Source organism: Psammomys obesus, unplaced genomic scaffold, assembly GCF_907164565.1.
Source record: "Psammomys obesus unplaced genomic scaffold, mPsaObe1.curated_primary_1811, whole genome shotgun sequence".
In the NCBI taxonomy this organism is placed as follows: Eukaryota; Metazoa; Chordata; class Mammalia; order Rodentia; family Muridae; genus Psammomys; species Psammomys obesus.
In genome coordinates, this window is record NW_026585644.1 from 25,151,442 (window position 1) to 25,179,088 (window position 27,647).

Here is a 27,647-nt window from a genome sequence, read left to right on the forward strand (position 1 = left end):
TATATAATATGCTTGAAAGCCTTGTCTTACTACTAAGACTATGAAATACTTCAGACCAAAGATCTGAAAGGGGAAAGAAATCTACAATGTTGAGGCCAGTATGAGGGTTTTTTTTTTTTTTTTTTGAGAAAGTTGATGGGTTTTTTTGGTAAATATTTTTATTCCTTAAAATTAAAGTTAATTATATCATTTTCTCATTCCCTCCTTTCCCTTACTTCCATCCAATGTTTTCCATGAATCCTTCACTTTGTATATATACATTTTTTAAGTTTATTTACTTGAGACAGTTTTCTTTTTCTTTTTTTTTATTTTTTTATTAATTACACTTTATTCATTTTGTATCCCCCCATAAGCCCCTCCCTCCTCCCCTCCCGATCCCACCCTCCCTCCCCTTTCTGCATGCATGCCACTCCCCAAGTCCACTGATAGAGGAGGTTCTCCTCTTCTTTCTGATCTTAGTCTATCAGTTCTCATCAAAAGTGGCTGCATTGTCCTCTACTGTGGCCTGGTAAGGCTGCTCCCCCCTCAGGGGGAAGTGATCAACTTCAATCAGGCCAATCAGATTATGGCAGAGGCAGTCCCTCTTCCCATTACTCTGTAACCCACTTGGACACTGAACTGCCATGGGCTACACCTGTGCAGGGGTTCCAGGTCATCTCCACGAATAGTCCTTGGTTGGAGTATGATTTTTCTGGGAAGTTCCCTGTGTTCAAATTATCTTGTTCTGTTGTTCTCCTTGTGGAGTTCCCGTCCCCTCCAGCTCTTACTATTTCCCACTTCTTACATAAAATTCCATTCACTAAGAAAACAGGAAACAACCTTGAAACCTGCCACAGAGGGCCTCTGAAAGCTTCTGCAGTATACACTGTCAAAGCAGATGCTGAGCCTGATGGCCAACTGATGGGCAGTTTTATTTTTCTTAATCCTATATTTTGAGAGAAAAACTAATACAAGATTAAAATTAATTCTCTTCAATCTGATAGCACATCTTCTCCTTTTTCTCTCCCCTTCCTCCTTCTTCCCTCCTCCTTCCCCTCCTCTTTCTCCTTCTACTCAGGCTTTTCCCTATGTGTACGAATCATTTATTATGTTGGTTTCCATGCTGTCTGGAGTTATGGGACTGCTTTGGCTACAGAGCTGGGGATCTAGTCTGGGCAGAGCTGAGAAAAAACCTTGGGCCACAGGAGCAGCAAGGCCCAAGGTGAGACCCTGAATCAGGTAACATCTGATCTTTGAAATATCTCCTACATCTGTTCTGAGACTTCTCTTCTTTTGGTTAGTTTGTTTCCCTCACTCGTCTATAAGAAAAACTGGTTTGGAGTTAATTTTGTATCCCTTTTTGCCTTTCCTAAAGTAAGTTTGTCAATATCTCATGCAGGCATGACATTAGAAATGAAGGAAAGTTTTCAAGTCAAGTAATTTACACCTAGTCGTAAGTAATGTGCTACTAGTGAATAAACATAGTGAATGTTCCTGGGTGAACATGGTGAAATTATTATGCAATGATGATGATATTGCCAAAGAATTTTATTACCATTGTGGCAAATAAGGTCACAGAGGATGAGACTTGTTCTGTCTATTTTATGTGAAAAGAAGTCTGAAGAATATGAACATGTTTCTGAAGGCTTCTGATAACTTTGTCCCTGTTGAGGGTTGGTTTGGTGGTTTGTAATCTAATGGTAATTACTAGCCCCCAAGATCTGGTTGCTGCCCAGACCAGCACATTCTCATGTATATCTGTCCTTGTTGTGTAAACCTTGCCTAAGAAATTATTCCTGTTTGATCAATAAAAAGCCTAAAGCTGGACAGGGCAGAATGGGCTGGGTGTGACCAAAGTTCATGGGCTTTGAGGACAGAAGTAGCATGGGAAGGAGGAGGAGAGAAGTATTGTAGGAGGAAGGAAGCAGGGAGCCCTGATGGCTTAATGTGGGGAGGAACAAATGGCCAGATCAGCGTGGGTGGAGAAAAATGGCCCAGATGAGAGAGTAAGCAAGTATTTTCGGAATTATGGATGGGAGGTAGCCCAGAAAGAAATAATTAGAACAGATGGCATAGGATGGGGGCATGGGAGGTAGAGATAGCTTAGAAGGTAATATCTGCCATGCCTGAGGTGAAATAAGGCTATTTAAAAATTATCAGGTGTCTATGTCTTTTATTGATTGTTATAGTGGGTTAGATAATACCACCATAATAATTATAGGCCTAATAATAAACATTAATTTAATAATTAAATAAATTAATTACCATTAATTTAACCACATGTCCCGGAATCACTATCATTAATATGTAGTGACATTCTTGGTCTACAGTGGTGGCCATTGAGAATACAAATGTGGTACTCTTTCTGATTTACTAATCTGTTGGTGTTCTTTTCCCAGTGGTAGCCTGGGTGGTCCTTCTTTGTTCAGTGGGGCTGGCAGAGGACTGAAGGGTCCTCAGGATAGGCTGTTGTGTGACTTTCTCCTACACTGCTGCTGCAAGGTGTGTCTCAGGGGTTGCCAGGTTTTGTAGGGCTGAATATCACACCAGAAGCTCAGACTTTCAGACAGGAATGAGATGAAAGGTTCTGGGTCTCCCAGGAATGGCTAGGCAAGGCTAGAGTGCTAGGCAAGGCTCCCAGTCTCACCCAGGGAGGTAGGAATGAATTTTCCATCGGGTGTTACAGTTAGCTCTTTTAAATGAGATTGTAGGTATTAGACAGCAGTACCTGTGAAGATACCAAAGTGTTACAGCTCTTTGCTACCCTGCTATATTAGTGGCAGTGGTGTGGGTGAAAGCACAAGCCTGATTGGTTTGCAGCCAAAACACAGGCCTGGCGAGGCTCAAGCCAGACAGGCTAGAAGGCAGGTCCAGGCCTGGTAGGTGCTTTGCTGGAGGTCAACACTGAGCTCATGGGGGTCATACAGGTTACAGCCAGCCTGTCTAACCTCCTGGAGGTTGGATAGTATCCAGCTAAGCGCAGCAAGTTCAGCAGCAAATCTCCTGGGAGGAGGGGAAACCCTCTCTTCCCCAGAATAAATGATGAATCTCACGCAGACAAGGTGGAAAGCTGATGGTATCACACAAAACTTTTATTTCTTGTGAAATCAGGGATTTATAAACCTTGGACAGTGGGAGGGATTTTGAGGGTGTTTGATTTTATGGAGCTAGAGGTTCTAGGGATGCTTGATTTTACATGTATGGTACAATAGCTCATTTACAGGCATAGTCCTATCATAAGAAGCAGAATGCAATACTTAATTATCTTGTGGGTGGGAGAAAAGCTCCAGGTACAATTGAAGATCATTTGCTTAAAGCTAAGATTGGCGTAGAGCATAGGGTTGCGTATTTTCAGGAGTTCCCAGATGCTTGCTGAGCAGGTTTCTTCTCAGGAAAGGGATGGGCCTGAAATATTCCTTGAGGTTTTAGGGTTTAGGTCGAGCTTGTACCCAGCTGAGAAAGGGAGTCCACTGTTATAGTCCGAGCTATCTGGAAATGTCAGACTTCTACCTTACCATCAGAGTCTCACAATATTTCTCCAAATGGGACAGCCTTCCAGTGAGGCATTCTGCTGGGGCAGTGTTCCTTTTTGTGGACTGAAGGAGGCAAGAGTGCAGGTACCTTTTAGGACAGTGGTTATGACCCCGTCGGGGTTGAATAACCCTTTCACAGGGGTTGCATATCAGATACACTTCATATTATATATTTATATTACAAGTCATGATGCCAGCAAAAGTATAGTTATAAAGTAACAACAAAATAATTTTATGGTTGGGGGGAGGTCACCACACATGAGAAACTGTATTAAAGAGTCACAGCCTTAGGAAAGCTGAGAACCACTAGCCTGAGTTTTTACAGAACCAGATCTGAGTATTTGCATTATAAGACATGTTGCTTTGGCCATTTCCCCTGCAAAATATATGAATTACTATACACCTATGTCTGTATATTATGATAAGATAGATCTGCTATATAGCTCCATTTTTTGTTTCCATTTTGTGGCTGCTGTTGACATTGCTATTACTGGATATGTATAGGAGCATGTGTGAAGAGCACAGGTGTGCACAGGAATGTCCATTTATTTGAGAAAATCTGGAAAGTTTGAACCAATCTTGGTCTGTTTTGCTAGCTAACAACAATCACAGTAACAGGCTCAAGTTTGTATGTCTTGAGGTATCCACTTATATCAATACGTTGACTTTCTGTACTGAAAGATGAGAAAGATCAATGTATTTTAATATCCTCTTAACTTCATACATAGGAACATTAATGTATGACTCAGTATTAGACTCAGTATACATTAGTTAATTTACAGAAATGACATAAAAATTCTAAGCTCTGAGTTTGTTGGCTGTTAATGTTCAATGGTTTCATTGGGTCATTTTTACTGTTCTGGATCTGTGTGGGGTTTCCAAGTACAAAGTATGTTTTTTCAAATTTATGTACATATTTTCTATACTATAGAAACATGCTCTTTCATTATATATTGAAATCTATTTTCTGATCTATTTATTCAATTCCCTGTGTTTAAGAAAAGCAATCAATTGAGAGTTGGGCATCCTTTATCTTCATGACATACATATATCTTCCCTCTAATAATTTTGATTGCTTTCTGGTTTTTCCACTTCTGCTAATTTGCCCTTAAGCTGGGTTTTTTTTTTCCATTTTGCTCTATATCAGTTTTGACTTTTATTTGATTTTTTTCTTCTCTTTGGTTTTTTTAATCTTTAATTTTGTTCCCTTGTGTATTGAATGATATTATACCACTTTCTTTCTTCATGGAAATTTACATTCAGGAGCTGGAGAAATGTTTTAGTAGATAGTAGTTTAGTCCCATACAACCAAGAGAAAATGATGAGGAAACTAGAGTGAACAAAGAAATGGAGGAACTGTTTTTTTTTTTTTTTTTGTTTTTTTTTCCCAGAAGACCCAAGTTCAGTTTCTAGAACCCACTTTGGGCAGCTCACCATCACCTGCAACTCTGGTTCCAATGGATCCAAACATTTCTTCTGATCTCTAAGTGCACTTGCTCTCATGTGCATATACCCACACATACTCCTATTCATACACATTTAATTAAACAAATAAAAATTTATCAAAACTATTACATGAAGTAGTGCACAATTACAGCATGCTTGTGATGAGATGGGATGTGACGACAGAAGGATTTCTAAAGTTCATGGGCCAGCCATCCTGGCACACAAAGCATTGAACAAGAGATTCCCCCCTTGACCAAAACTTAAGGTGTTCTCTAATATCCACATACGTGCCAGCACTGACATACCTTCACACTCACACACACATCATACACACCCAGTACATTAAAGACACAAGTGATAGACTATAAATAGATTAAAAAGGAGATAAAACTGTTGTTATCAATATAGGAAAGTATGCATTCTTTCCTGACTTCTGATTCTAACAGAAATCTTTATAGTGTTTTACTGTTATACTGTTTAAAATGATGTGTATTATCTTTTAAAGCCATATAACCTTTAACAGGCTGTAGAATACTTCTATGCCTAGCTTATTGAATTTTACATTGTTAGTGTTGTTGGACTGTTTTAACCAAGAATCAGTTGGATTTCATAAAGTCCACAAACTGAATCCAATAAATAATCACATTGTTTTCTCCTTTACTCTGTTCATGTGATAAGAGATAGATATAGATTTTTACCTTTTAATTAATTCTAAGAAAAAAATTGGCTCAATACGTTTTAACATATATGTAAAATTGACTTGATGATCTTTATTTCTGAGCTTTTATCTGTATGAATGGATAATCTGCTCTTGTAATTTTCCTTTTATTTCCTATCATTATCAGGTTTGAAAACATTTTCTTCCTTTTACTTTCTAGATCAGCGATTTTGCCCCCAGGGGACATTTGAAAGTATTGGGATGCCTTTTTGTATCCTCACAACTCAAGCACAGATGGCACTAGCATCTAGTAAGTAAAGTCAAGGATATCACTATCTGTAATACATACTCGCCCTAGATCATCAGGAGTAAGATCAGAATGACCAGATACTCAATGCTCGGTAAAATTTGCCTGTAAAATAGCCTGGATTTGGTTAAGAATGGCTTATGAAATAATAATATGCTTCTAATTGTTCACAGTTTAAATGCATACATGGAGGTGATCATAATATACAGTTAATATTGTTGTTGGATGTTTTCAATGCATCTGCTCACTTATTCACTCATCACACAATGTGCTTTTCACATATCATAAACATGCAAAGGACTCTAAAGTATGAGAGGATGTATGCTTGGTGCAGACCCAGTCATTCATGATCCTGAATGGGTAAATATGTCATATTTCTGGTTAGGGCATTAAAGGAGAAACCCCCAAACAGTGTTTTATGTAAGTAGCACCAGAGGTCTGGGTAATCTGGGTCCTCATAGAAACGGGTGAGTCATTTGGAGATGGTGTAAAGGAGTGACTGCAGGCAGTTGCACTGCAAAGAGAAGTTGAAACTTAACCGTGAAAGGCCTCAACTTCCAAACCAAAAGTTTAAATTTCATTCCATGGACAAGGAAACAGATAGTCCCCGAGGGTAGCTGCATAGTGGAACGATACAAACTGTGCCCTAGTAAAACGGTTCCGGAAGCCGCTGTGTTCAGTGCAGGGATAGCTTGGGTCTCAGTTTTTCCTGCCACTAACCTCTAACCTGGAGTGTGGCTCTGAATCTGATCTATTGCTTTAGTGACTGCTTGTGTTTCAAGATTGCAGTTTTTCAACTGATACTCTCCTAATCTCTTGCCTGCCATGGAAGTTGATGCCTTTGTTCACAGCTGAAGAACCCCAAATTCTGCAAGTCAGTGGGGTTACCTGCTATTCCCCAGTTCATGTGGACAGAATAGCAATTAGATTTTCCTACCCCAGATGAGGGCAGACAGCTGCTGACACCCAGGGGACCTCAGAACATGCCAGGATTCTTGTTCTCTTTCATTTAGCATAGCCAAGGTAGGATTTCTATGGGTGAATCTGGTCAGCATGAACAAATTCACATAATATGGAGAGGTCAAAAGAGAATGAATAATTTTTATTAATAACTCTAAGGAAAGCAAAATAGGTAAGTCCTTTCAAAGTTTCTTCAATTAAACAGCTTCTCATCCGTGCCTTTATCAGAAGGGTGACTCATCAGCAGTCACTCACATCAGTAGAGTTTTTCTTCCAGGGAGGAAGAAATAACAGATACAGTGAGAAATTGTAAAATCCATTTCCTTCTGACAAATCCACAGTGTTTCAACTAACTCAACTTATGTAATGACAGGTTAAAAAGAATGAGCTCTCTCTCAGTTTCCAAAGAAGAAAGGAAATGAAAGATCTAGCATTTGCATGGCAGCGCACAGGAACATATGCACACACACACACACACACACACACACACACACACACACACAGGTATTTTCATATATAAATATGCAATATACACACATATTTTACTTTGAAATATTGTAAATAAAGCTCATATGAGTAATTTTGAATTCACCTACACATATGTAACATCATGTAAGCACTGTAACTAAAGTAACATTAACAAACAGACTGATATAATTAGATTTGTTAAGACCATATGAAGAACTGGACGCAATTTCTTGGCTTAACTTCGGCTAATGGAGTTATGTGGTGGAGAATATATTATCATGTCACTCTTTTATTCTGCCAAAGTGAAACAAGAGACTCAAAAAGTGGTGAAGAAAAAGAAGGTGCAGGTTGGTGACAGCATGAGACAAGGATTCAGCAAAACCAAACTTAAAGAGTCTTCCTACAGTTTGTAAAATATTAAAAGTTGCTAGCAGCAATGAAGAACATGCTAACAACAACAACGGCTTTAACTGTCATTTTGCAACTTCCATTCTGATGAGTAAATGTTGGGGAGTGATATGCTTCAAAGAGTAGGATTAATAAATTTTTCCATTGTTAAAAGTAGTTGCCGGGGCAGGGCAAGATGGCGGCGCCGGGAGGACTCTCATTCTGAGCAGCAGCAGCAGGATCAGCACAGTGACTAGCAATCAGAACTCATGGCCATAAAACACAGTCATTGTGTTTCCCAGGTGAGAGGATACCCCACTGTGGGGGATTCAATCAGCTTTTAACTCAACCGGCTAAACCGCAGAAGAGATCTCGGTTCTGCCAGATGCTTGGCTGCCGGCCGCCAGCCCCAGCTCCAGCACAGAGCCACAAGCCAGTGTCTCTGGTCACAGTCCCGTACTGAACCATGCGCACCAAACTATCAGAGACTGGAATTTTCAGTCGAGAGATAACCCCACGGTACAGGAAATGATTGGGACCGACCTTAGGTCACCCAGATATCCCCTGGAAAAGACTCAGGTTCCACGGGCACCCCAGGAGCCAGCCCGGAGCCAGAGCCGGGGACCCAGGCTCCGGCACACAGCCCTGCATGCCTCTGCGCCTGATTCGCTGCCTGAGATAGAACTGTGGGCACCAGGGCACCAGCGAATGAGTTTCACTGTCCAGTGCAAACACACAGGGAGGGAAACGGCTGGTCTGATCTCAGAGCACTCAGCCGACACCCCCACCCCAAAAAGGTCTCAGGAAAATTACCCAGTTTAGGCAGACACCCAGGCTTCCAAAGGCTGGAAAGGCAGACACAGGCAGTTTCTGTGCACCAGACAGCTGGTGGAGACTGAGCCGCCATCACTCAGCTGTGCTCCAGACACAGGCAGTTTCTGTGGCCAGCCAGCTGGCGGAGACTGAGCAGTGCGCACCAGGGCAAAAAAAGAGACTGGGAGTCCCTGTCTCCAGAGAATCCACAGGGAAGGAAGAAAACTGTACTGACTTAAATCACCCAATCCTTCCCTGGAAAAAGACTAGCAGACCAGCAAGGCTGAGCCACCATCACTCAGCTGTGCTCCAGACACAGGCACAAACAGGTACAGCATGCCAGATGTCCAACTGGGTCACAGCAGCTGATCTTTAAACTTACAGCAAGAAACCAAAAAACAGGGCAGCTATCCTCAGGACTTCCCTGGGTGAGAGGAGAACCCTCTCGACTAACAAAGACCACAGTTACCACTCAGGTCTCTATCCCTGAGGTGAGCAGCAGCAACTCCAGAAAAAACGCCAGCCATCCAGGGACTATACCCAAAAAGCTGAGAAGACATCCTTCAGGAAAAACCAGCTTTCTGCAAAGGGGATTCTTTCCTCCACAGGATCCCCAGGAACCACCAGAAAATAACCCCAAAAACCTAAGATAGCAATATGGGTAGAGGCCAACATAAAAGCTCAAGCAACAAAAGACAGAGCAATATGACACCCCAGCATAACTGAAATCCAAGAAGATGACCTAACAGCTATGCTCAAGAAGATAACAGAGGAAACAAATAAGATACGTAAAGACATAGAGGAAGATAAACTCAAACAGAATATTGCCATCAGTAAAGAAATAGAGGAAGCTGCAGCCAAACAGTTTATGGCCTTTAGAAAGGAAATGCTTAAAGCACTGAATGAAATAAAAGAAACAGAGTTAAAGGAACTAAAAGAAAAACAGGAAAGTACAATCAGACAGGTGAAGGAAGTAAACAAAACAACTCAAGACCTGAAGATAGAATTGGAAAAATTAAAGAAAACACAAATGGAGGAAATAATGGAGAGGAAGAATCTAGGGAAGAAAACAGGAACTACAGAGGTAAGCATAACCAAAAGACTACAAGAGATGGAAGAAAGAATCTCAGGTGCAGAAGATACAATGGAAGAAATCGATGTATCTGTCAAAGAAAATGTTAAATCCAAAAAATTCCTGACACAGACAGTCCAAGAAATCCAAGACAATATGAAAAGACAAAACCTAAGAATAATAGGTATAGAGGAAAAAGAAGACTCCCTTCTCCAAGGCCCAGAAAATATTTTTAACAGAATCATTGAAGAAAATTTCCCCAAGTTAAAGGAGAAGCCAATAAGAATACATGAGGCCTACAGAACACCCAACAAATTTGACCATAAAAGAAAATCCTCCTGCCACATAATAATCAAAACAGTAAGTATACAGAACAAAGAAAAAATACTAAAAGCTGCAAGGGAAAAAGGCTAAGTAACATATAATGGCAAACCCATTAGAATCACACCTGACTTTTCGACAGAGACTATGAAAGCCAGAAGGGCCTGGACGGATATCATGCAGACCCTAAGAGAACACAGATGTCAGCCCAGGCTACTCTACCCCGCAAAACTCTCAGTCCTCATAGACAGAGAAAACAAGATATTCAATGACAAAAACAAATACCTACAAACAAATCCAGCATTACAGAAGACACTGGAAGGGAAAATACAACCCAAGAAAATTAGCTTCTTTCAAGAAAACACAGGAAATAATTAACCTTACTACAGTAAAACAAAAAGCAACCAAGCACATAACCTTATGACCACAGCCAACATCAAAATCAAGGGATCTAACAGCCACTAGTCATTAATCTCTCTTAACATCAATGGACTCAACTCGCCAATAAAAAGACACAGATTAACAGAATGGATACGTAAACAAAACCCAGCAATCTGTTGCATACAAGAAACACACCTAAGACATAAAGATAGACATTACCTGAGGGTAAAGGATTGGAAGACAACTTTCCAAGCAAATGGACCCAAGAAGCAAGCAGGAGTAGCCATTCTAATATCTGATAAAATAGACTTTCAACCAAAATTAATAAAAAAGATGGGGAAGGACACTTCATACTCATCAAAGGAAAATTCCACCAGGAAGACATCACAATCCTGAACATCTATGCCCCAAATACAAGAGCACCCACATTTGTAAAAGAAACATTGATAAAATTTAAACCACATATAGATCCCCACACATTAATAGAGGGAAACTTCAACACCCCACTCTCAACAAAGGACAGGACAATAAAACAGAAATTAAACGAAGAAACAATAACTCTGACAGAGGACATGAATCAAATGGACCTCACAGACATTTACAGAACTTTACACCCAAACGCAAAAGAATTTACCTTCTTCTCAGCACCTCATGGAACCTTCTCCAAAATAGACCATATAGTTGGTCACAAAGCAAGCCTCAACAGATACAAGAAGATTGAAATAATCCCTTGTATCTTGTCTGATCACCATGGAATAAAGCTGGACTTCAACAATAACAGAAATAGCAAAAAGCCTACACACACATGGAAAATGAACAACTTGTTACTAAATGACAGTTGGGTCAGGGAAGAAATAAAGAAAGAAATTAAAGTCTTTGTAGAAATCAATGAAAATGAAGACACAACATATCCAAACTTGTGGGACACAAGGAAAGCAGTGCTAAGAGGAAAGTTCATAGCACTAAGTGCCTTCAAGAAGAAATCTGAGACAGCTCATTCAAGCAACTTAATGGCTCACTTAAAAACCCTAGAAAAAGAAGAAGCAGACACACCAAAAAGAATTAGATGGCTGGAAATAATCAAACTCAAGGCTGAAATCAATCAATTGGAAAGAAATAAAACAATTCAAAGAATCAATGAAACCAAGAGCTGGTTCTTTGAGAAAATCAACAAGATCGACAAACCCTTAGCCAAGCTAACTAAAAGACAGAGAGACACCACCCAAATCAACAAAATCAGAAATGAAAAGGGGGACATAACTACAGACACTGAGGAAATCCAAACAATCATTAGGACTTACTTCCAAAGTGTATATGCCACAAAATTTGAAAATCTAAATGAAATAGATAATTTCCTTAATCGATTTGACTTACCAAAGCTGAACCAGGACTAGGTAAATAAATTAAATAGTCCTATATCCCCCAAAGAAATAGAAGCGGTCATCAAAAGTCTCCCATCCAAAAAAAGCCCAGGACCAGATGGCTTCAGCGCAGAATTCTATCAGACCTTCAAAGAAGAGTTAACTCCAATTCTCTTCAAACTATTCCACAAAATAGAAACAGAAGGAACATTACCAAACTCATTCTATGAAGCCACAGTCACCTTGGTACCTAAACCTCACAAAGACTCAACAAAGAAAGAGAATTTCAGGCCAATCTCCCTTATGAACATTGATGCAAAAATACTTAACAAAATACTCGCAAACTGAATCCAAGAACACATCAAAGATATTATCCACTATGACCAAGTAGGCTTCATCCCAGGTATGCAGGGGTGGTTCAATATACTGAAATCCATCAATGTGATCCACCATATTAACAAACTGAAAAAAAAAAAACACATGATAATCTCCCTAGATGCTGAATAAGCATTTGACAAAATCCAACATCCATTCATGTTTAAAATATTGGAGAGATCAAGGATACAGGCACATATCTAAACATAGTAAAGGCGATATACAGCAAACCTATAGCCAACATCAAACTGAACACAGAGAAACTTAAAGCAATCCCATTGAAATCAGGGACAAGACCAGGCTGCCCACTCTCTCCATATCTCTTCAACATAGTTCTGGAAGTCCTTGCTAGAGCAATAAGACAGTTGAAGGAGATCAAGGGGATACAGATTGGAAAGGAAGAAGTCAAATTATCACTATTTGCAGATGATATGATAGTATACATGAGTGACCCCAAAAACTCTACCAGGGAACACCTACAGCTGATAAACACATTCAGCAAAGTGGCCGGATACAAATTTAACTCAAAAAAATCAGTTGCACTCCTATATACAAAAGACAAAAGGACTGAGAAAGAAATTAGAGAAACAACACCCTTCATAATAGCCACAAATGACATAAAGTACCTTGGTGTAACCCTAACCAAGCAAGTCAAAGACTTGTATGGCAAAAATTTCAAATCTCTGAAGAAAGAATTAGAAGAAGATATGAGAAGATGGAAAGATCTCCTATGCTCATAGCTTGTCAGGATTAACATAGTAAAAATGGCCATTTCACCAAAAGCAATCTACAGATTCAATGCAATTCCCATCAAATTACCAACACATTTCTTTACAGACCTGGAAAGAAAAATTCTCAACTTCATATGGAATAACAAGAAACCCAGAATTGCTAAAACAATCCTCTACAATAAAAGATCTTCTGGATATATCTCCATCCCTGATCTTAAGTTGTACTATAGAGCAACAGTTTTAAAAACTGCATGGTACTGGCATAGAAACAGAATGGTGGATCAATGGAACCAAACAGAGGACCCACAAGTAAACCCACACACTTATGGACACCTGATCTTTGACAAAGATGCCAAAACCATACAATGGAAAAAAGATAGCATCTTCAACAAATGGTGCTGGTCCAACTGGATGTCTACATGTAGAAAAATGAAAATAGATCCATACTTATCACCCTGCACAAAACTGAAGTCCAAGTGGATCAATGACCTCAACATAAAACCAGACACATTAAATCGGCTAGAAAAAAAAAGTGGGCAATACCCTAGAACTCATTGGTACAGGAGAAAACGTCCTGAACAGAACACCAACAGCACAGGCTCTAAGAGCAACAATCAATAAATGGGACCTCATGAAACTGAAAAGCTTCTGTAAAGCAAAGGACACTGTCATCAAAACAAAGCGACTGCCTACAGATTGGGAAAGAATCTTCACCAACCCTTTATCTGACAGAGGACTCATATCCAGTATATATAAAGAACTAAACAAGCTGAAAACCAGCAAACCAAGTAACCCAGTTAAAAAATGGGGAACAGAGCTAAACAGAGAATTCTCAAGAGAGCAATATCGAATGGCAGAGGAGTACTTAAAGAAATGCTCAACCTCATTAGCCATTAGGGAAATGCAAATCAAAACAACCCTGAGATTTCACCTTACACCCATGAGAATGATCAAGATCAAAAACTCAAGGGACAACACATGCTAGAGAGGTTGTGGAGAAAGGGGAACCCTCCTCCACTGCTGGTGGGAATGTAAACTTGTACAACTACTTTGGAAATCAATCTGGTGCTTTTTTCAGACAACTATGAATAGAGCTTCCTCAAGGTCCAGCCATACCACTCCTAGGCATATATCCAAAAGAGGCTCAAGTACACAAAAAGGACATTTGCTCAACCATGTTTGTTGCAGCTTTATTTGTAATAGCCAGAAGCTGGAAACAACCCAGATGCTCCTCAACTGAAGAATGGATGCAGAAACTGTGGTACATCTATACAATGGAATATTACTCAGCAATGAAAAATAAGGAAATCATGAAATTTGCAGGTAAATGGTGGGACCTGGAAAGAATCATCCTGAGTGAGTTGTCCCAGAAGCAAAAAGACACACACAGTATACACTCACTCATATAGACATACAACGTAGGACAAACCAACTAAAATCTATGCATCTAAAGAAAACAAGCAAGAGAGAGGACCCTAACTAAAATGTTCAATCCCCACCTGAAAGGCAAAGAGGACGGACATCAGAAGAAGAAGAAAATAGGAAACAACCTAATAACCTGCTACAGAGGGCCTCTGAAAGCCAGAAGAAGAAAACAGGAAACAAACTAGGAACCTACCGCAGAGGGCCTCTGAAAGCCTCTGTCTGCCCTGCAGAATATAAAAGCAGATGCTGAGCTGGATGGCCAAGTGTTGGGCAGAGTGAATAGAATTTTATGTAAGAAGTGGAAAATTGTAAGAGCTGGAGAGGACAGGAACTCCACAAGGAGAGCCACAGAATAAGAAAATTTGAACACAGGGAACTTCCCAGAGACTCATACTCCAACCAAGGACTATTTGTGGAGATGACCTAGAACCCCTGCACAGATGTAGCCATGGCAGGTCAGTGTCCAAGTGGGTTACATAGTAATGGGAAGAGGGACTGCCTCTGACATAATCTGATTGGCCTGCTCTTTGATCACCTCCCCCTGAGGGAGGAGCAGCACTACCATGCCACAGAAGAGGACAATGAAGCCACTTTTGAGGAGAACTGATAGAGTAAGATCAGAAAGGAGAGGAGAAACTCCCCTATCAGTGGACTTGGGGAGGGGCATGCATGCAGAAAGGGGAGGGAGGGTGGGATCGGGAGGGAAGGAGGGAGGGGCTTATGGGGGGATACAAAATGAATAAAGTGTAATTAATAAAAAAAAGTAGTTGCCAAGTTCTCTACTGTAGTTTACACTCATAAAAATATTACAGACTTTGCATTACATGAAAAAATAGGAAAGTAAATATGAATGACAACATCGATCTTGACCATATGGTACATCTGGTGTGGTTCAGGGAGCTCTCATACATGATCTAATGACACTGTTCAGATTTAATTTCTACACCAAGAGGAAATTCTTATTTGAACAAAATTTAGTATAAATGCTTCAAAATTCAAGTTGACCACTCTTCCAAACTCTGTTTGGACTTTTTAGAGCAAGATGGAAAGATGGTTTATTACTTTTATAATAATCATCTGAATGATAGATATCCCTTTTCCATTTTAAAACAGTGGACCCTCAGAACACCCAGCAAGTGAGATATAGGAAACACTGAGCAGAGTCTATCTGCTGAATTTGAGATTTTGGCATGGAGTGCTGGTTTCAAAGCCTAGGTCTATTTGGAAACCCCCAGTTTCCTGTACCAGGCACAGATATAACTGTAACACATACTTGTGAATGACCCCCACTCTTCCCTGCTCTGCATATGCTGTGGGTAATTCCAGGCTTTTGCTGGGAGAAGGGTGGAATTAATGGTAACTGATTTGGAGAGCTATTGACATATGGAGAGTTAAAATTTGTGAAAATTCTCTGTGTTAGAATCATTCTAAGACATTTTCTAATCTCAAATGACAGGCAAGACAGAAAGCTAACCAAGGTTTACTTATTTGTTTGATTTAGAATTCTTCTTTTATTAGTATTATTTTTTTCTTTCTTATTCACTTTACATCCTTGTTGTAGCTCCATTCCTCCTCTTCTCCCAGTACCACCCTCCCTTTCCCCTTTCCTCAGAAAAGGGGAGCTTTCTTTTCGGTCGGCCCCAGTTCCTCAAGTTGCATCAGGACTGAGCTTGTCCTCTTCCCCTGTGTCCTGGTAAGGCAATTGTACCAGGCAGAAGTGATCAAAAAGCTGTCAAGTGAGTCTGTGTCCAATGCAGTCTTCACTTCCCTTACTAGAGGACCCACTTGAAGCCTAAACTGCCCATCTGCTACATTTTTGTAGGGGGGCTAGGTTCAGTAAGTTGATGTTCTGTGGTTGATGCTTCAGTCTTCTTAAGATTTTTATTTTAATCCCTATTATTCCTGGGAACCACAATGATAAAGGAGAGAGTGTGGGCATTTAGTCAAGTCTAATAGTCATCCTATAAGAGAAGGCACAGAGACTAACAGAATTCCACAACTTCTAGAGGGGAAATGTTGAATAACCTAGGAGAGAGATGTATCATCCCAAAGAAAGGAGCACAAAACATCAAGTGGAAGACAACAACGAAAGCAGAAGAGCCTGCTTGGTCATAGACATATGGTTTAGGAGAAGGAGAAACTGAAAATGTACTAGGTAATGTATCTTCTTGATACTTTGGAGAGAAGAGGGGAATCTTAGGGAGGCTGGGGAAGGTTTCTAGAGACTAGAGGAGAAGATAACATTAGTCATAGAAAGAGAGGTACACAGATTCTAGACTGTTCCTAAGACAGCGATGGATCCATTTGGCTGAGTCCAATACAAATGTGGAAGTATTTAGAAAACTAAAAATAGCATTGGTTGTTTTTTTTTTTTTTTTTAGCACTTGTGCATCAGTTAGTTCCTGCTGTGTTAATTTTCATGTATTACAATATGTAATGCTCATAATATCTGCATGAGAACATATGCCGCCAATCTTGCAATGCATTAAGAACATGGTGTGTGACCTATGTTACTAGCTCAAAGTCACACACTGAATTCTTATTTGTAGATACTGAAGACTAGCTCGGTTTGAATTCAAAACAAAACCAAACAAATAAACAAACAGCTACATAAGAATGTGTCAGTCAAAACCTTCAGGCTATATCTTTGACAATACTAACATTTTTGTGGTAATAGGACTTATGAATAAATAAATACAAAATTAATTTTCTTTGTAGCCTCTGTGTGAATATTCACTAGAAAACAGCTCCTCTGCTTGGTGCTGTTCTCAAGGCCATTTCTCTAAGAACTGCTGGTGCAACACAAATTACTTTGATAAATCTTCCTCCAAATAGCTTATGGCTAATTTGTCTGTAGACCCTAAATCTGGCAGAGTTTTATGTGCTGAGTCTCTTTGAAAATATAATTAAGAGACTTTGCAACTTTTGGTCCTAAATGATGGCTTGAGGGCAGGGAGTGTTTTTTTTTTTTTTTTTTTTTAAGTGAAGAACAACAGTACAAATGAAAGCAAATTGCCTTTCATTAGATATAAAAGAAATATGTACTGAAGTGGAAAATTTTAGCAACACAGATAAGATCTTTAAAAGACGTTAAAATAACAATAACCTTTAGACCCATCAGTTTCAAGCAATCAGACCTAGTGATTCAGCATCCTCCTAGTGTGTCAGAAAGACTCTTCCTGATGTTTCCTACCAAAGTGAGAAAGCATATCCTATATCAGTTCTCAATGCTTTGGACTCAGCGCGTCTTCACAGGTCAAAGACTGGCACAGGTCAAAGAGGGCTGCAGAGTCTATCTTTTGTACTTTATTCTGTTACACATTAAACTGAAGAAAAATATTTATTGGAAGTTTTAATAGTAGGCCCACACATGTTAGTTAATCTAGAAAATATATTTTAATGACAATAACTTTCTGTTTCCAAATCAATTAAAGTTTAGTGAACATCATGGCATGGTTTTACAAATATTTTTAGTATGTGATAGTTATAATCATCAGGATTCTCACAGGTGTTTTTGCATTCAATATTTTATGACACACTATTCTAGCTGAACTATATAAAGAAAATACAATCTCCTGTGGAAATGCAACTAGGAAGGAGGAGAGCCTTGTCAGATACTCACAGTACAGCTAATAGTTTCTGAAAATGTCTACTGTACATGAATGCAAGAAATGAGTCTTACTCAGCTAATGGTGTTTGTGTTATCCTGAAGGTGGTTTGTCTTCACAGATTCCTTGAAAGACTCTTGAGAACCCCAACAATCTCTGTACTAGACTTTTGAGACCCCCTTTCATTTTGTAAGTTAATGGTATATTTGAAGTCTTCTTTTGAAAATTAAAATTTATTATGACTGTCTTAACTACTCCCATGTTATGTGACAACGTGTCTTCATTCTGATACTAACAAAAGTAACATTGTCAGGGTTGAAGAGATAGATGGATCAGTGGTTGAGAGCACTTGATTCTCTTTCCAAATCAGCTTCAAGCATTCACATTGTTGCGGGGGCGGTTACAACTGCTTGCAACTATAGAAACCAGATACACACACACACACACACACACACACACACACACACAAATAAGTAATGAAATAAATATTTTTCAAAAAATTAACATTTGAATAAATAGTTTAACAACTCCACATCAGAATTGCATATTATTTTCAATTTGAAGATTATATTTTATAGTTTGTAATATATTTTCCAATTTGATTTGAAGAAAGAGTCTACCTATTTCTGTTCACCAAATAGGTTATAAGAGCAGGCACGCCACTGTGTGTGTATGGCATGTGTGTGCATGTATGCATGCATGGGTATGTATACATGTATATGTATGTATTTGGTACATGCATGCATGCATGAGTGTGTGGGCATTTGTGATGTGTGTGTGGTGACTGTGTGTGCACACATGCACATTTTCCTCTTCTGTAAGAAAACACACAGTGCTGTATTGGGAGACTCTTACCTCTGTGTACGTTTACCATAACTTAGTAGATTCTACCTACAAGGGTCTTATCTATACCTAAGCTCATAGTGTGAGGCACCAAGAGTTAGGAGTTTAACCTACACATCTTACACAGAGAGAACTGACTCCTACACAATGATCTTCACAAATGGCGTGTACACCAGGTGCTGTTTGAAATCCAATGTTCAGCTTCACCCCTAATGCCTACTCTAATTCCCAGTAAGAAATGTGAAGCCTTCCTGTGGTTTCTGTACATGGGCATGATGGCAACAAACATGCTTGTCACTGTCAATATTTTTATAACCAATACCACCTGTCAAAAATTGTATGGAGGTGCAGCATTGCCAGGCAACAGAGGAAGACAGTGAAGCCAGTCCTGATGAGACCTGATAGACTAGGGTCAGATAGAAGGGGAGGAGGACCTCCCCTGTCAGTGGACTAGGGGAGAAGTATAAGGGGAGAGGAGGGAAGGAGGGTGGGAATAGGAGGAAAGGGAGGGGGCTACAGCCCAGATACAAAGTGAATAAACTGTAATAAATAAATACAAATTAAAAAATAAAAAATTGTACTGGTTACAAAACAGCTTTAATTTCTGCTTTTTCTTGGTCTTCTTTCTATGTCACCAAGGTAGAGTTAAGATTACAATGCTGTTATATGGTTTATAGTCTAATACTGCTTTTGGCTTGGCAGATCTGTATATTCACAGAAATGTAATTATCTGTCTTCCTTAATGTTGCAGTGGATAAGATTTACATATTTTATTTTGTGCTTCCATGTGGTATTTGTGTGTGTAAGTATACATGTATGTGAGTGCATATATGTGAATTGACATTCTTCTCATTCATCAAACATCGTGTCAAAACTTCTCATCTTGGGCTGAAGAGATGGCACAGTAAGTGAAGTACTTGCTGCCTCTTGCAAAAGACCTGGGTTCTCTTCCCAGAACCCACATGGTAGCTAACAACTGCCTATAACTCCAGTCCTCGTGCACTTGATGCTTTCTTCTGGCCTCCCTGGGTACCAGGTATATACATGGTGCTAAAAGACATCCGTAGACACTCACAGATACACATCACAAATAAATGACTAGATAAATAAAATCTTTAGAAATGATCTCACAGTTGTCATCTACATTTCTACTATCAAGATCAAGAAAAAGTAAAGTTCGTAAAATTTGATTCCAGTCAGAGAAGGGGTAGATGGAAATCCCCTGGGAGACTTATAGAAGGATGGGCCAAGCAGCAGTGTGGTAGTCAAAGGAGCCCACCAATCTGCTTCTGGAATGATGGACAAATACACATGGTGAGATTCATACCTGATTGACCGTGCAGTGTGAAGCAAATGTTGCCGTATGGATGCCTGAGCCTCAGAAACAGATTATTTGCTAACAAAATCATCTTAGAAGACTGCACAAAAGTGGATCTTTTTTTTTTTAAATAAAGTTCAAGAACATTAAAAGTCAATAATAACTGTTTAAGAACATCCATGATGTGACAAACATAAAGTAGGGCAATGGCAGATGGCTACTTGGGATTGTCTAGGCACTAGGAGCCAACAAGTCAAAGAATTTCACACAAGGTCATGCACTGGGCACATAGCCTCACATTACATGAAAACCCATTTGTGCACAAGATTCATTTTAGTATCTCTGTAATTCTCTCATGCAAGTACTTAATGTTCACAAAACATATCTTAAGTGTGACATGCATCACCAAGGGCAAGTGATCAAAGAGCAGGCAACCAAGTGCATGACAGAGGTATCCCCTGCTCCCCTTACTCGGGAACCCACATGGAGACTGAACTGACAATTGGCTACACCTAAGCAGGGGGTCTAGGTCTCCTCTTACCAGGCCACAGGGGAAGAGGATCTAGGCAGTCCTGATGGGACTTAATGAGCTCTGGCAGATGGCAGAGAAGGAGAGCTCCCCTTTTTAGTGGACTAGGTAGGAGAAGGGGATAGGGGAAGATGGAGGGAGGGTAGGACTGGGAGGAGTTGAGGGTGGGGGCTTCAATTGGGTTATATAATGAATAAATTTAAAAAATTAAAATTAAAAAGTGTGACATGCAGACACTTTTCTACCTCCTAATTTTCTTTCTGCTGAAAAAGTATGAGGGAAGGAGATGAAGCATGTGTGTTGGGACTCAATATCTTCAGTGTGGTTCTGTATTGTTCTTGTGTGCACTATGTGCCTCTGCTTTGAAAGGCACACTCATGGTGAGTTGGGGGAGGCATGATGTGCTAGGCTCCGTTCCTGCCAGAATAAATAACTTCACCAAGTAAAGCCATACTTGGAAAAGTAGTCATCTAGTAAAATAATCAAGGACATGGTAGTCTGTGCTTGCCTGCTAACCATGTATATACCTGAGGTTCATTTAAAAAAGAATATTTGATCAAGAGCATTTGATCATGACAATCCAAGCTAATTACTACTCTCCCATCATGCCCCTCCTGCCTGTAGTATGTACCAAGCTCTGTACCTTAGTTGTCACGGTTTTTCAGGCTTCAGAGTCAACAGGCTTGGAATTCCCCAACTTTCCTAAAAATCAGCTCCTATTTATTCTGCCCCAGGTCCTTTTACTGCGTGCAGACCGACCCCTGGTTTAACAGGCCAGCTTATCCCCCTGAGTGCTTGTGTATGCTTTTCCTTTGAGGAGATCCCATGGTTGTTTTAGTTATCTAACTAACTCCACCTGGATCCTTATGTGTAGTGCATTGGCAGGCCCTTGCTTAACCTCAGGGAGGTACCTCTCATCGGTACTCCCAGCGATAACTGCAATCTGCCAACAGTCCATACACTCCACAAGGCAAAGTTATGAGCAATCTCTTCTTCTGAAACACTAATAATTCTTTGAGTTTCTTGATGTATATGAAGCTCAAGGTTTCATATAATGGGCAGTGTTAGTAACAACTAAAGTAGATAAGCCACGAAGCAATTTCTTTAGATAGAAAATAGAGTTATTAATCTAGTCTAGGAGTAGCTAGGGTAGAATAAATGTCTTCTTGTTTTGAAAGTAAGATTCATCCTTGAAGGTTAGATTTGGATCAGCAGAAAAGATTTGTGTGTGTATATGTGTCTACACACACATACACACACACACACACACACACACACATATATATATATGCACATACAAACACATGTATATATGAATATATACACATATGTGTGCATGCACATATATATGTATACATATATATGATCTATGTGTATAATATGTAATGTATATGTGTACACATATATGTATATAACACATATGTACACATAGGTGTACATCTAGTGGGCTTGTTTAGAAGACAGTTAGGGGTTGGTTTCCCAATCAGAAGATAGTTCTGCTAGCTAGAGCCTCTAAGTCCTTGTTATAAGAAGTCATCCTCTCTGTCCATTTACAGTCTGAGCACAGAACATAGCTTGTATGTGCCAGCATTTTCTAAGAAGAGGGAGGAGTCCCTGGCAGGGATAACAGGCATCAATGGGCACTGGGGAGAACAACATGCCAGGAAAGCATCAACTGTGAACATCAAGACTCAGCTACACACACACACACACACACACACACACACACACACACACACACACCACGTTTCTTTTGATTTTCTGATGCAGGGTTATGCTTTGCATCCCTGGCTACCCTGGAACTCTCTACATAGCCAAGGCTGGCCTTGAACTCAAAACCATTCCCTTGTCTTCGAAGTGTTACTATTATAGGTATAAGCCACTATTCCTGACTGAAAAAGAATTTTAAAAAGGAGAATTATATAAACAAAGTTATAGAGAACAGAACCTGAAAGGTTCTGACAACAATAAAAACACATTGCCTAAGTTGAAAGTTTATAGGATCGAGGGAGATGGGACTGGAAAACTGGCTGGTGGTAGTTCCACAGGAAATGCAATGAACAAAGAGGACTTTGGTCATCAGAGTGAACTCTTTAAATCATGAGCCAGTGCTGAGTTGACTAGTGTGAAATAGAAGCAGGAAAGGTGAAAATCATGCTTGCCCGCCTGTTGTCTCCCAACTGCACATCGGTAAGGAGGCTGAAGCCACACCCGCCTTAGTCCTCCTTCAGGAGGGTGCTCTGGAAATTGGAGGTAACAGGCGAGACTGACTCACTCCAATTACTCTTTGGAAAATGAGAGGAGGGGAGGAAGTAAACATACTTAAAAGCCTGAGCAAATTGTGAAGTGCCTGTCAGATTGCTGTAATTGTATGGCAGTTATTTTGTGAGCCCAGATGGAGAACAGGCAAGGTAAAAAATAAAACCAGCAGGGTAAAATGTTGCCTCCACTTAGTGGCTTCTAGAAACAGACTGTGAGCAAGGTAAGTAATGCACTTCCGGTGAGTTTCCAAGGAGGAAGAAATGTCATGCTGAGAGGAAACTTTGACATTTCTGGCTGTCAAATATGACTTACCTTAGTTCAACCCTATTCCTTCCAGACCCCCTCAGCCCTCATCGCCTCCTGTGCTTCTTCTCCAGCACCTGGGAGCCTAGATCAAGAAGACCAAACCCCAACTTACCCTGTTGCTGAGGCATTGGCTTCTGTCATAGGGGAAAGGACTGTTGAGGGCTGACAGGACCCTAAGCAGTAACATACTTCTCCGACTTCGAGGCAGAAATAAAGGTATTATTGTCACTACTAAAATCAAGATTGTATCAGAGAATGATGTTCTGGCATGCTATTATCCCTTATGAACTATGGACCGAAAAGCCAAACCTGGGTTTCTGACATTGGGACGTGGACTCTATAAAATTGAAGGGGGGGTAGGATACTGTCGGAGATAAAGAATGCAGGATATTTCCAAGGACAAAAAGGAACAGAAGGGATGGAGCTTCTCATCGCCAGTCTCTCCTCCTGGGCAGGGTGTGCGGTTGGAGTGGATATAGAAAAGAAAACTGGGGAAGTGAGATGTTGAGACCTATTTCTCAAGAGAAGAAAATGTGGAGAAGTGTGCGCCATTGTAACCAACTTCTGAGGTTAGGTGAAGGAGCATTTCAACAGCTGCGAGAGTGAATCTCAAGCTCTTATGGAACTCATTGGATTTGGTGGATGGCAAAGGGTGAATGTGGCCAGCTATACTAACTTACTTCTAGAAGTTTCGTAAAACACATGACAATGCCTTTGGCAGTCTTGAAATAGTAAAGTTGAACTCTTAACAAAGAGGCTCAAGAAAGGCAAAGGTTTTGAAAAGGCATTACATATCTGGCTGCACCCAAGAAGTCTGTATTAATATGGGTATTAAGTAAAACAAAATAATATGAACGAAAAATCCCCAAAGATTGTATACATACGCAGGTGTGCTGAGCAGTGAGGTTGTGATGTTTTGATGCTGATAGAAATTAGACCCCCGTTGGAATAGGTCAACATTTATTTGATCCCAAGCTTGGTGACATCTTGAGAGATCTTGCACCCTGATTTGCTGCTGTCTCAGTACGGTGCAGCTTCCGTCGTGGGTAGCAGTATAAGTTAACATCTTTCAGCTGAATTCTGTGTTATTTGATGGTACACATTAAACCCTTTTGTAATTCATCCAAACTGTCTCTTCTTTTTCCAAGAACTGAGTGAAGATGCTAAGCACAAACCTTCATTTTCAGGACTCATCTACCATGTAAGAAGACAGCTGTCTACAGTGATGAACCTGGGAAATGTTAGAATAAGGTTGTTACAGGGGTGGTAACTAAGGTCTTTGTGGAGCACAGAGAAAACAATATTCAGTATAAAGTAGTGTTGCTCAGCGCAGATAACCACAGCCATCCCTGGATCATTCCTTCTACAAGTGGAGGCTATGATAATCCTTGTTTATGTCTCCTTCACCAGCATTTTGCATATGCTCATACTAAATGAGAACTTACATATGAGTAATCACATAAGAGGGAGATGACAAGGGTCAGAGGGATAGTTGCAAGGAGATGGAACACAAGGGACACCAGTGTCAGTGACATATTTCTGAGGCCAGATTGAGTGAAGAGCTAGTGTTCTAGTTTCCTTTCCATTGTTATGCTGATATGCTGAGTAAAAGCAAGTTGGGGAGAGTGGTGGATTCATTGAGATGGCCCCCATATTGTCAGACATTTGAGTATTTGGTTTTGAGCTGTGGCACTGTTTGGAGAAGTTTAGGAGGGGTGGCTTTGATGGAAGAAGTGTGTCCCTGGGGGTAGGTTTTGAGGTTTCAAAAGTCATGTGCAATTTCCTGTTTGCTCTCTGTTTTCTGCTGGCAGCTCATAATCTGAGCTCTTGGCTGTTTCTGCTGCCCTCCTTGGCACTGGCTGCCATGCTTCCCTGCTGGGATGGTGATGGACTCTTACTCCTCTGTAACTGTAAGCCCACAATAAACCCTAAGTTACCTGCTCATGGTGTTTTACTACAGCAATAGAAATCCTAACTAAGGCAGAAAGGAAAGGGTTTTATTTGGCTTACACATCCAGATCACAATCCATCATTGTGGGGAAATCAGGGCAGGAGTTCAATGGAGGAACCATGAACGAGCAATGCTTGCTGGTTTACTATTTAGCCTCCTTATACAACTAAGACCATGTGCTCAGGATATCATGCCACCCACAACAGGCTGGGTTCTCATGCATCAATTATCATTCAGGAAAACCCATCACAGATATGCTCACAGACCAACATCATCAAGACAATTACCCAGCTGACACTTGTTTTTCAGATGGCCCTGTGCTTTGACAAGTTGACAGTTAATGTTAAATAGGACAGCTACATGTTGAAAGTGAGGCATGAGCAGAGCAAAGGCAGGTCACCCAGAGTTTCTGATTCTGGAAACTAGGTAGAAGGTAGTCAAGATCTGAGAGTAAGAGGCTATAGCTAGCTCAGAGAACCTGGGAGTGATCAAATCCCATGCAAAAGGATTTGTGGAAGGCTCTGGAACAGACCCCACATATTACAGAGTGAATTTAACTTTATAAAGTATCACAGCTCTGTGAGTTATCTGATTACTTTGAAACTTTCTTATGTCTGAGCTATTAGCAAGTTGTGAATAGCTAATAATGCAAATGATTGGGTCACTGTGACAAAATGTCAGATAGAAACAACTTAATGGATTAGAGTTTTAATTTGGCTGACTGTTTCAGAGAGATTTTAGTTCTACGTGGTTGGAAGGTGCAATAGAAATCGCCAGTCTGTGGCTGCAAAAGTGTGTGTTGAAGGCATGTCATAGCTCCACCAATGAGGCGGCAGTGGGTATACACTGAAAGTTCTGCCCTGACTACCTTTGCCAGCCATGCCCACCTTTTAAAGGTGCCATGAGCATTACAATAGTGACACAAGCTGGGAACCAAGTGTTCAAAGCAGGATTTCATAAGGGAGCATTCAAATAAAAGCAAAAACACACAGGCTTTGTCCAGGGTGGAGAACAATTTGCTTCTCCCTGTGTATCCTTGGAAATGTCAACAACCCAGATATGTTCCTCAACTGAGGAATGGATACAGAAATTGTGGCACATTTACACAATGGAATACTACTCAGCAATTAAAAACAAGGAAATCATGAGATTTGCAGGCAAATGGTGGGATCTAGAAAAGATCATCCTGAGTGAGGTATCCTAGAAGCAGAAAGACACACATGGTATGTACTCACTTATAAGTGGATATTAAACATATGCTATAGGAAAAATATACTAAAATTTGTATATCTAAAGAAGCTAAGCAAGAAGGTGTACCCTGGGTAAGATAACCTATCCTCATTCAGAAGGCAAATGGGATGGACATATTGAAGAGGGAGAAAACAAGAAAGAGGACAGGAGCCTACCACAAGAGCCTCTGAAAAACTCTACCCAAAAGGGTATAAAAACAAAACATATGCTGAGATTCATAACCAAAATTTGGGCAGAGTGCAGGGAATTTTATGAAAGAAGGGGGAGATGAAAGACCTGGAGGAGACAGGGGCTCTACAAGGAGAGCAACAGAACCAAAATATCTGGGCACAGGGGTCTTTTCTGAGACTGATAGTCCAACCAAGGACCTTGCATGGAGATAACCTAGAACCCCTGCAGAGATGTAGTCCATAGTAGCTCAGTCTTCAAGTGGGTGTCCTAGTAAGGGTAACAGGGACTGACTCTGACATGAACTCAGTAGCTAGTTCTTTGATCACCTTTTGCTGGGGTGGGGAGGGGCAGCCTTACCATACCACAAAGGAAGACAATGCAGCCCTTCCTGATAAGACCTGATAGGCTAGGGTTGGATGGGGAGGAGGATCTCCCTTATCAGTGGACTGGGGAATGGGCAAGGGAGGAGAAGAGGGAGGGTGGATGGGATTGGGAGTGGATGAGGGAGGGGCTACAGCTGGAATACAAAGTGAATAACTTGTAATGAATAGAAAATAAATTAATAAAAAAGAAAAAAGATCCAGCTATACCACTGCTAACCATATATCCAAAATATGCTCAAGTATATAACAAAGACATTTGTTCAGCCATATTCATAGCAGCTTTATTTGTAGTAGCCAGAAGCTGGAAACACCCTAGTTGTCCTTCAATGGAGGAATGGATACAGAATTATGGAACATTATGAAATGCTATTCAGTTATTAAAAATAAGGAAATCATGCAATTTGCAGGCAAATGGTGGGAACTAGAAAAGATCATCTTGAGTGAGGTAACCCAGAAGCATAAAGACACATATGGCATATACTCAGTCATAAGTGGATATTAACCATATAATATAGGATAAACATACGAAAATCTATACTCCTAAAGAAGCTAAACAACAAGGAAGACCCTAGGGAAGATGCTCAATCCTCATTCAGAAGGACAAATGCTATACATTGGAAGCAGAAGACAGGAAACAGGACAGGAGCATACCACAGTAGGCCTCTGAAAGACTCTACTGATTGAGGTTTAGAAGCAGAGGCTGAGACTCATAGCCAAACTTTGGGCAGAGTGCAGGGAATCTTATGAAAGAAGGGGGAGACAGAAAGACCTGGAGGGTACAGGAGCTCCAAAAAGAGACCAACAGAGC